An 11,243-nucleotide genomic window follows, 5' to 3' on the forward strand; every position below is an offset into this window, starting at 1 on the left:
TTCCAAACCATCTGCTGGCTATAAAGTTACAGAGCAAGGCTGGGAGATGGGTCTACCAACACTGGGTACCTTGAAGAGGAAACTTGGGCATTTGTTTGCATTTCATGCCCATTTCAATATGAAAATGTCTACTTGACTGTTACTATGGAAGCAGAAAATATCCCTGTACATTAAATAAAAGCATGAAATATCTGATCCAGTCTGGGTTTTGATAAAATTGAGCAGAAATGATGTTTTGGGCAGCAAAGAGAGTTGGTTACAGTTTGTGTGTGTGCGTGTGTGTGTGTGTGTAGGCCACAAGAGGGCACTGGATCCTCTGGAGTAAGAGATACACAAGGATATGAGCTGCTGGTCATAGGTGCTGGGAACTGACACCCCTCTACCTCCTCTGCAAAAGAAGCCTGTAACCATCTCTCCTTCCCTAAGTTGAGTAATTTCTCCTTACTACACATAATACATTTGGAGGGTGTTCTCTTAAGTCCCTGATTAAAAGAAACTACTTGCAAGACTTGGACTTATATCTGTTTTGTATCAAGTACTCAATGAATTCCTAGGAAAGGGTCTGACCTTCGTTAGACTTTTGATGTGAGATACCCTTCTGTATGCTGTGAATATGTTTTATTCCCACTGGCTAATAAAGATGCTGATTTGGCCAGTAGCCAGGCAGAATAGAGCCAAGTGGGAAATTCAAGCAAAAATAAAGGGAAAAAGAAGGCAGAGTCGGGGAGATGCCAGCAACTTCTGGAGAAGCAAGATGTGTGAGGTAGCAAGCCACAAGTCTGGTGGTAAGATATAGAATAAAATAAATGGGTTAATTTAAGTTGTAAGAGCTAGTTAATAATATGCCTGATCTAATAGGTCAAAGTTTATAATTAATATTAAGCCTCAGAGTGGGAACTGGTGGGCGGGAGAGAATACCACCAGTTACAAATGGTACCAATATGGTGCGCACACATCCACATAAAGCCAAAAAAAAAAAAAAGAGGGCTTCTATACCTATAAAAGTGGTAGTCAAGTGCAGCTTCTTGGTAGTTGCATTTTTCATATAGGCTGTTTGCTAGCAGCAAACAGATGCACAGCTCCTTTAAGAGACTGCTTCCTGGTTTGTGCTAGAGGCACAGATGGCTCTTTGACTGGATCCTGCTACTGAGAACTTGAATGGGGTTCGTAGGCAGCATGTTGCAAACTACTTGACTACAGCATGGACATGCTTCTTTCTAGAGTTGGTGCAGTGAGCATAGTTCCCAGAACTGCTGGTGACTGTACCTCTGTCATATGGGAAAGCTGAATGGGGTAGAGCCAACAGCCAAAGCCTTGGCTTTGGTCCTAGCCATGCCCACTTAGCATTTTAAAAACTCTCCTTGTCAGAAAATAATTACAAATATGCAATAAAGACAGATTTAGACAAAAAAGCCTCTAAAAGGGTCACAATGTGTTTGATGAATATGCATAGGTTTGGGAGAGAGAGGATAAAGGATAAACAGAGTCATAAATTAAAAGAATAATTTAAAGATCATAAACTGAGGTTATTAAAAAGGAAATAGAGTAACAAAAATATATAAGTCATAGTCATGTAAAAATGGAAAATGTGCAGACAGTCTGGATTATGTATACTTTTTAAAAAACTTTTTTGACTGTTAATGAGTCAACTGCAGAGAGACATTTGATTGTGAGAGCTGCTCAGCTAAAACAACATAAAAGTATCTTGACTTCAAAATTTGGGCCTATGGATATGTTGCTTTGGAAAAGAGGTTCTGCTTTGGTTTCCATAGAGGATACAAAGCTATGGATTTCTTCCAGGGTAATATGGTTTGATCAAATAATCTCCCCTGAGTGGTTCCCATGGGAGTAATGGCTCAGGTGATCCAACATACGGAACAGCTTCAAGGCAACTGAATGAGATTATGCAGATTCACAGATTACTAAAACCAAGATTTGACCATAATTCTAAATTTTCTTAGAATTCCCATAAAATTCCCAGCACTCCCAATCAGGAGGAAGTAGTATAGAAAACTATGTCCAAATTCCCAAAATATTGTTTATGAATGTCTGTTACATTTAAAGGGGGTTGGCTATAAATGGTTCATGGTCATAGTCCATATCTTCTAAAGAAAAAAGTGGGATATGATATAGAAATGATAAAAGGTAGATTATTAAATCTACTTTAGTCCAAAAAACAACTGTTAATCTTAAAATACTTTACATTGGTATGGATTTGGTTTATTTATACAAATTTAAGGTTAAGTTTGTTATACTATATGTATATTTCTACTCTTCTTTAAGGTATTATGTTTATGTAGCTCATAAGAATATATTGTATAGTTAAAAGGTACAAATTAATTGTCATCTATGGTAGTCAAACTTATAGTCCATGTTAGTTAGGTTTTCTAGATATGTAGAGATACTTTTCAGATGAATAGGAAATTTTCAAACACTTCAAAGACCTACAGAACATGACATTTAAAATGTTTTAAGAACTTAGACTTTTCTTAACAGTGAGACATGTCTGCTCCAATTACTTCAAGAGGATGATAGGCATTGAAGAAGTTCCTTATGGAGTATGCTTTCAATGTGGTAAGACTAACCATTTGGACAAGAAACTTCTCTTTCCTGGACTGGTTGACTATGCTATAAAATCTGGACATGTAGAACCCCTGGGAAAATGACCACTAAACGTTGTCAAAACAAGACAGGGTGGTCTTTCAGAGTTTCTGTTTCACAGAAGAAATTGCTAGACATTCTTCTGGACACAGAGGAAAGTAAGTGACAAACTGCTATTAAAGGCAGGACATTCTTCAAAATTTCCTGCTTCTTTGAAAAATCTGTCAGATATTCTAAAACCATAGGCTGAAGATGGATGCTGTCATGTTACAGAACTTTGGGTGACTGTCTAGAGCCAGATAAGTCTGTCATTTCTAGAGTTTTGCAAGTTGTTTACAATGTGCTTCCTGTTTATTCAGGTAATATATCCTTCTGGGGTCTTGAATGGAGTTTAAGATTACATCGTTATAATTATATTTTTACTTAGTTATGATTAAAGATAAATTAGATATGAAACTTTAGACTCACAAGGATAGGATAGATAATAGAGTATTTTCTTTAATTTTGCCAAATACAAATAGATTAAACTATAGTTCTTGCTTGATACTTGTTTTGGTATATGTAATTTCACAATGTTAAAATCTTTCTTTTAATTGGGCAGAAAAGGGGGATTATATGGGATGCCCTTCTGTATGTTGTGAATATGTTTTATTACAATTGGTTAATAAAGACGCTGATTTGGCCAATAGCCAGGCAGAGTAGAGCCAGGTGGGAAATCCAAGCAAAGATAAAGGGAAAAGGAAGGTGGAGCCAACAATCCCCATAGAAGTAAGATGTGAGGTAACAAGTAACAAGCCTGGTGGTAAAACATAGAATAATAGAAATGAATTAATTTAAGTTGCAAGAGCTAGTTAACAATAAGCCTGAGCCAATAGGCCAAACAGTTGGTAATTAATATTAAACCTCACAGTGGCTCATTAGGCGGGAGAGATCAGGCAGGTGGGAGAGAAGCCTCCAGTAACAGACTTTTTTCAGTGCAGTGAGGATTTTCAGTTTCATGCAGAATATATCCATGCTTAAGCCCTCCAAATTGCCCATTTGTGTCATAATTGACTGCAGTTTTGGACCCCAAAGCTTGCGTTGTGCTGCCTCTGATTTAAATCTTAGGCATCTCAGAAGATGTGCACGTCTGGGCTATTGCCCTCAATGTTAATCACCACGAATTGCAGCCAGCATTGAGATCTGACAGTGAGCTAGGTACCTCTGCGTTCTTCACATGACTGTCATGACCCATTCAGTTCTCATAAAGCTAGCCTGAAGACCACTTTTGGGCTAGTTTTAAATGAGAAGAGTAGGACACAGAGATTTGAAGATCCATAGGCTGTGGGGAGAGTCTGCTGTCTTGACTGCCAGTTTCTATGGCCTGCATCTCCTGCAGAAGCTAACCCATCAGAACTCACTTAGCTTTGATTCTATAAGAATAACCTTGCAGTATCCCATTGTCTTCATCAGGAGAGGGGGAATAGTAAATAAATGCCATTTCCTGAGTATTCTTACTTTTCTTCTTTTATGGACTTTTCTACCCTTTTCCCCTTCTGCCTCCTGGAGAGATTTTATACTTTCGATTCAGTTGTCTTAATGGTAAAAGAGCCATCCATATCTTCTGTTTCTTGTAATAGGGATAGGGTAGGTTCATTATCCTTGGGCTTTGCAATATTTTTCTTTATGATTAATGAATTATTTAGAAGTGTTTCTATATTTCTAAAAGTATTGACTTGATGTTTTGTTTTGTTTCTTATTTCTAACATAATTCTATTGTGGTGCTTTTTGTTTGTTTGTTTTGTTGTTGTGGGTTCTTTTTTTTTTTTTGAGACAGGGTTTCTCTGTAGCTTTGGAGCCTGTCCTGGAGCTAGCTCTTGTAGACCAAGAGAACTCACAGAGATCTGCCTGCCTCTGCTTCCCAAGTGTTGGGATTAAAGGCATGCACAACATTGTGGTTTTAATGTGTAATCTATCAGAATGGCACAATTTTTTTTAAAAAAAAAATTGAAGGCTTGTCCGGTGAATAATAGATAAATCCAGTTTCTGCAAATGTTGAAAAGAGCATACTTCTTCACTATGATGATTAGCAATTTGCACTCATAGTAACCACATGTAACCATACTCACACTTTTCTTACACTGCTTCCTGTTTTCACTTTCACCTTCTTTTGGGATCAGCCATTGCTGCTGTTTCTCTTACATATCCCTTTCCATTTTGCTATTGTTTTTCTATACCCCCATCCCCCCCCCCCCCCCCCCCCCGCTTCTAGTCCCCAACTATGTTCTCATTCTTCCAGCTGCCACCATTAAGCTTAAGTACCAGAGTGCTCCCCACCCCCAACTCAGAGACCTCGGGCTGCTTTCCCTAGGGTCACTTCTTACCCAGCTTAATTTACACCCTTAGATAGCATCTCGGGCTTTTCTCTAAAGGCCATGGCAGAGGGGCTGTTTAGCACATTCACTGAGCACTGAGCTTCGTTAGGATCAGCCCTTCCTCACCAGCCTTTCCCAGCATATTTCTCCTCAGAATGTTGGACCTTCAGGAGGATATTTCCTTTGTTCCGAACACACTAATGAGATCCCTTCAAGAGGTTAACTTGTGGTGAGTGCTTTCCTTCGTTTCTTCAAAAACTTTTGAAATTTATTTAACGAAACCTTGAAAGGGGAGTATCTTCTGGGTTCAATTCCATTTTGACTTTCACTTTCTGATTTCTGTTGCCCTGACACATCTGGATGCCTTTGCTTAGTGATCATCTGGTTGTTTTTACATTCAAAGGTGTGTGTGTGTACATGTATGTATCTCTGTGTGTGTGCTCTTCAGTTTCACTACAAGATTTAAAATTCAAATTGACTTGATTTTAATAAACTGGGCTTATATAGAGATCCTTGAATCTGAGAACAGATGTTTTTTATCATTACAGAAGCTACCAGCCTTTGTCTTTAAATATTGTATCTTCTCCATTCTCAGTATATTCTTTTTTCTTAATTTTTTTTTAATTTTTTTTTTTTGGTTTTTCGAGACAGGGTTTTTTTTAAAAGTATTTATTTGTTTGTTTATTTATTATGTATACAATATTCTGTCTGTATGCCTGAAGGCCAGAAGAGGGCGCCAGACCTCTTTACAGATGGTTGTGAGCCACCATGTGGTTGCTGGGAATTGAACTCAGGACCTTTGGAAGAGCAGGCAATGCTCTTAACCACTGAGCCATCTCTCCAGCCCCCCTTTTTTCTTAATTTTAACCAGACATTTGTGAAAAGAATAGTTAAACTCTATTATTTGCCATTAATTCATCTTTATAAGTGTCTAATCACCTCTTTAACCTAACATTGAGTTTTTAAACTCAATCATTTCATTTATTTATAAACACTTTAGAAATTTGGTACTTAAAATTACGGTCATCAATAGTTTTGTATTCTTTGTCACATTTATATTTTCTGTAATTTACTTAAATTTATGGACCACTTTATATTTTGTTGACTCCAATGTACCAGATATCATGAGAAGCCTCTCTTGCTAATGTGTCACCTAAAAAAGACTGAAGAAGTAGCTCAACAATTAAAAGCACATATTGTTCTTTCAGAGGACCAGAGTTCAGTTCCCAGCACTCACAATGCGATGCTTACAATCACCTGTAACTTCCACTTGAGAACCAATTGGTGAATCTCACCTCTATGATTACCTACACTCATACACACACACACACACACACACACACACACACACACACACACTTTATTTTAAAAATAAAATAAATCTTTAAACAGAGAAAGATTAAAGAATCTGACAGTCAGAAGTTTTTTTTTTTAATTAGTCTTCTGGTATAGAATCATATTTTTCTTCTTGATATAACACATTGATCTTAGAACCCAGTCAAAGGTCTGCTATTGTATCTCAAGACTGCCTCATAATCTAAATCAAGACCTAAGCTTTAAGAGCGCGGTGAAAGTAAAAGAAATGCTAGTGAGGTTGGGCTGCTGTAACAAAAGGCAGCAGGATGAGGGGGTGGGGATTAAACTACAGAAATGCATTTCCTTACAGTTCCAGAAGCTCAAGTCCCAGATAAGGTGCTGCTGGGGTTGGTGTCCGGTGGGGCTTCCTCTAGCATCATCATCACATGCCATCTTGTCATGTGACCTTCCCTGTGCACATGAGGAGAGCATTACTGTTTTCTTCCTCTTAAAATGACATCAGGTCTATCGTATTAGGGTCTCATATGAATGATATTATTTCATTTTAATTACCTCTTTAAAGACACAGTCTTCAGGCCTACAACGGGGTTTCAAATTTTGGAAGAACACCATTCAGTCAACAGTCAAAGGCTAGTCGGGACACCATGTAATAAAGTTCACTTGCACACGCTTTTCATGATTCTGATAATTGTGTTCTGTCTGTCCGCAATGCTGCCTTTGCCTTTGCAAAGTTCACCAGGTTTGGATGATGCGGTGAATGATGCTTACATGTCCTCACTGCTGGGAGGATGCGTGCTTTCTGTGATGTGTCTAGAGGTGGCAATCATTTCCTGTGAGTAGTAACTGTTCTTTCTTCTGGTCAGTTTGCCGGCCCATGGCATACATTTATGAGACAAGGATCTAGATGGTCTAGAATATAGCAAAGTAAGTGCCTCACAATAGTAGAACCTGTCCTGAGCCTACTCAAGACCCAATGCTACTTTGGTGATTGGACACAGCCACATGCTGACTCCCTCTGGTTATGCCAGTGGCTTGGAGGATGGGGGGCATCTCTGCCTGAGTCCTCTTCCTGGCTGGCTGCTTTAAGCCCTGAATGTCTTCATCCTTTATCTTTTGCCAGGTTGGCCCTTGGCGTGCTCGATAGCCAGCACCTCCACAGCATGTCACAGCTGAGGCTTTTCCACTAATGTGAGATCCAGGAAGTGCTTAGGGGCCCGATTTTAAATTGAGCGAGTTTTCTCAGAAAAACAAAATGCATGTATGCTGGGTTGTCTTCTTCTCTCACCTCTCTCCTTCCTTGATTTCTTCTCCCCTCATCTTACCAAGTTTGAGGGTGTCTGTAGGTCTTTTGCCGGTACAAACACAAGTCTGGAAGGTTCGGCTCAGCATGAAAATGGGAGCTTCAAAATTTAGTTCTTTCATTAAGCCAAATGTTTCTAGGAAGGTTGTATCTGAGAAATGATTCCACAGTGTTTTTGAAACTTAGAATAAATAAGAATGAGGAAGAAACTATTGTCATGTGTCTTGAGTCACAGCACTACTAACCTTCTGGGCTGGTATATAAGGGGCTCCCCCAGCAGGCAGGGTATTCACATCTCCCTCTCCTCCCCTGAGTCTCTCTCCTCACTGCACCTGAGTCTTCTCTACTGACACCATGGGTTGCTGTGGCTGTGGAGGCTGTGGTGGCTGCGGCTGTGGAGGCTGCGGCTGTGGAGGCTGCGGCTGTGGAGGCTGTGGTTGTGGCAGCTGCGGCTGTCGTAGCTGTGGCTGTGGCAGTTGTGGCTGCGGTGGCTGTGGTTGTGGTGGCTGTGGTGGCTGCTGTGGCTGCTGTGGCTGTGGTGGCTGCTGTTGCCGCCGCTGCTGCTGCAGCTCCTGTGGCTGTGGCTGTGGCTGTGGGAAGGGCTGTTGCCAGCAGAAGTGTGGCTGCTGCCAGCAGAAGTGCTGCTGCAAGAAGTGCTGCTGCTGCTAGGATGACTGCTGTCCTCTGGGCTTCTGCTTCTGCTAACTGATAGAGGTGGGTCTGTTTGTCTGTCTGCTTCTGTTGGGATTGTAAGTCACCAACACACACCAAACTTATTTCCAATGCAACCTGGCATTTCTATAGTTGTTATTATCTTCCCAATAATGATAGTCACCAAGCAAAGGCCTCCTGTGTCTGTTGCAATAAAACCATGACTGTGGCAGATGCAGTCTGGGTAGGTTACACTATGACTTCCTGCAATGCCTCTAACTCTGCGCCAATGTCCTGTTAACTCATTGCATTGACATATCTGTAATCACAAAGCTATTCTTGCTCAATAAACTTCAATAAATCCATCTCAAACAGCGACTCTTGTGTGTCTCATTTGCTTTCCAGTCTCTAAACTATCTTTCCATGTTGGGGGCGGGGCACAAGTTCCATCTCAACAGACACAACAATGCTAGATGTGCAAGAGCAGCAGAGCCAGAGACAAGATAGAGTGACACACATAGACAGGTGAGATGGTGACCCTAGGGAGGTCTTCTGTTGTTGTCCCTTGCAGGGAGTCATGGCCCCAGCTCAGAATCTTCCTTTTCACCCTACCTTCTGGCCATGATCCTGACAGCTTTGTTCTTTCAGGAGATCCTGGGAGGGCACGCTGCCTCCCCATGGCCTGAAGCTGTTGGAGCAAAGCACTGGTATGGTTATTCCCTGGGTCAGCTTGCCTGCATTTAGACTGGCCTGGGAGAGAGATGTAGTAAACCCTGGATATGTCTGTGGGGATGTTAGCAGAGGATTAACAGGGGTCGTGGGAGAAGAATCACCCCACATGTGAGAGGAACCATCCCATGTTCATGGGGCCGAGATGGAATGAAAGAGAAAAAGAGAGAAAAGCAGAGTGCACACAGAGTGGCTCACACCTTATTCCTATCAATTGGGAGGCAGAGGCAGGTGGATCTCGGTGAGTTTGATGCCAGCATAATCTACAAGAGCTAGTTCCAGGACAGGCTACAAAGCTATAGATAAACCCTGTCTCCAAAAACCAAAAAAAAAAAAAGGAAAGGAAAGAAAAGAGAAAAATAAAAAAGAATGTGGTGAGATCGCTCTTTCTGCAATCACTTATTTTATTTTATTTTTCTTTTTTTATTCAGCTATATATTTTCTCTGATTCACTCCCTTCCTCCCCTCTCCCCTTCTACCATCTCCTATCATCTCCATGCTCCCAATTTACTCAGGAGATCTTGCCTTTTTCTACTTCCCATGTAGATTATATCCATGTATGTCTCTGTTAGGGTCCTCTTTGTTGTCTAGGTTCTCTGGGATTGTGAACTGTAGGCTGGTTTTTCTTTGCTTTGTGTCTAAAAGCCACTTACGAGTGAGTACATATGATATTTGTCTTTATGGGGCTGAGTTATCTCACTCACTATGATGTTTTCAGGATCCATCCATTTGCCCTCAAATTTCAAGATGTCATTATTTTTCCCAAAATGTTGTACTCCATTCTGTAAATATACCACATTTTTTTCCATTCTTCATTCAAGGGGCAATTAGATTGTTTCCAGGTTCTGACTATGACAAGTAATGCTGCTATGAGCATAGGTGAGCACATGTACCTGTGGTATGATTGAGCATCCTTTGGGTATATAAACAAAAGTGGTATTGTTGAGCCTTGAGGGAGGTTGTTTCCTAATTTTAACTGGATACCAACATGTAGAAGAATGAAAATAGATCTATATCTATTGCCATGCACAAAACTCAAGTCCAAATAGATCAAAGAGCTCAACATAAAACCAACTATACTGAACCTCATAGAAGAGAAAGTGGGAAGTACACTTGAACACATTTGCTGAGGAGACCACTTCCTAAATATAACTCATTAGGACAGACCCTGAGAGAAACAATTAAAATGAGACATTCTGAAACTGAGAAGCTTCTTTAACTCAAAGAACATAGTCGATAAGACAAAATGGCAGACTACACAATGGGAAAAGATCTTCACCAACCCCATATCACAGAGAGGGCTGATATCCAAAATATACAAAGAGCTCAAGAAACTGGTCATCAAAAGAACAAATAATCAAGTTTTTAAAAAATTGGTTACAGACCTAAACAGAGAATTCTTACCATATGATTCTTCAATGTCTTAAAGACACTTAATAGTGCAATATCTTTAGTTATCAGAGAAATGATAACCAAAACAACAATGAGATTACATTTTATAGCAAAAATAGCCAAGATAAAAAACACTGATGACACTTATGCTGGAGAAGATGTGGGGTAAAGGGAACAACTCTGCATTGCTGGTGGGAGTGCAAGCTGCTACAGACCCTTTGGATATCAGTATGGTGATTTCTCAGAAAATTAGGAAATAACTTTTTTCAAAACCCAGCATATCATTCTTGGTCATAAACCCAAAAGATGTTCAATATATCACAAGGGCATTTGCTCATCTGTTTTCATAGTGGCATTATTCATAATAGCCATAACCTGGAAACAACCTAGATGTCCCTCAATCAAAGAATGAACAAATAAATTTGCACAATGGAGTACTGCTCAGAGGTAAAAATAAATAATAATGACACCTTTCAATTTGCAGTCAAATGGATGGAACTAGAAAAAACCATCCTGAATGAGATAACCCAGACCCAAAAAGGCAAATAGAGTATGTACTTACTCATAAGTGGATATTAAACATAAAGCAAAGGATAACCAGCTTACAATCCATAGCTCCAGAGGAACTAAACCCTCATCCAAAGCAGATGGATGCAGATGCAGAGATCCACATCTAACCACTGGGCCAAGCTCCTGGAGGACAATTTGTGAGAGAGAGGAACAATAATATGAACAAAGGGGTCAAGACCATGATTGGGAAAACCAATGATTCAGTTGACCACAGCTAGTAGGAGCTCACTGACTCTGGACAGAATACTGTGGAACCTCCAAAGAACCTAGATAGCGCCACAGAGTGCAGGTGACAATGGTATGGCTTGGGCAGTTTGTGGAGCCACTGG

Source organism: Microtus pennsylvanicus, chromosome 17 (genome assembly GCF_037038515.1).
Source record: "Microtus pennsylvanicus isolate mMicPen1 chromosome 17, mMicPen1.hap1, whole genome shotgun sequence".
NCBI classification, from domain to species: Eukaryota; Metazoa; Chordata; class Mammalia; order Rodentia; family Cricetidae; genus Microtus; species Microtus pennsylvanicus.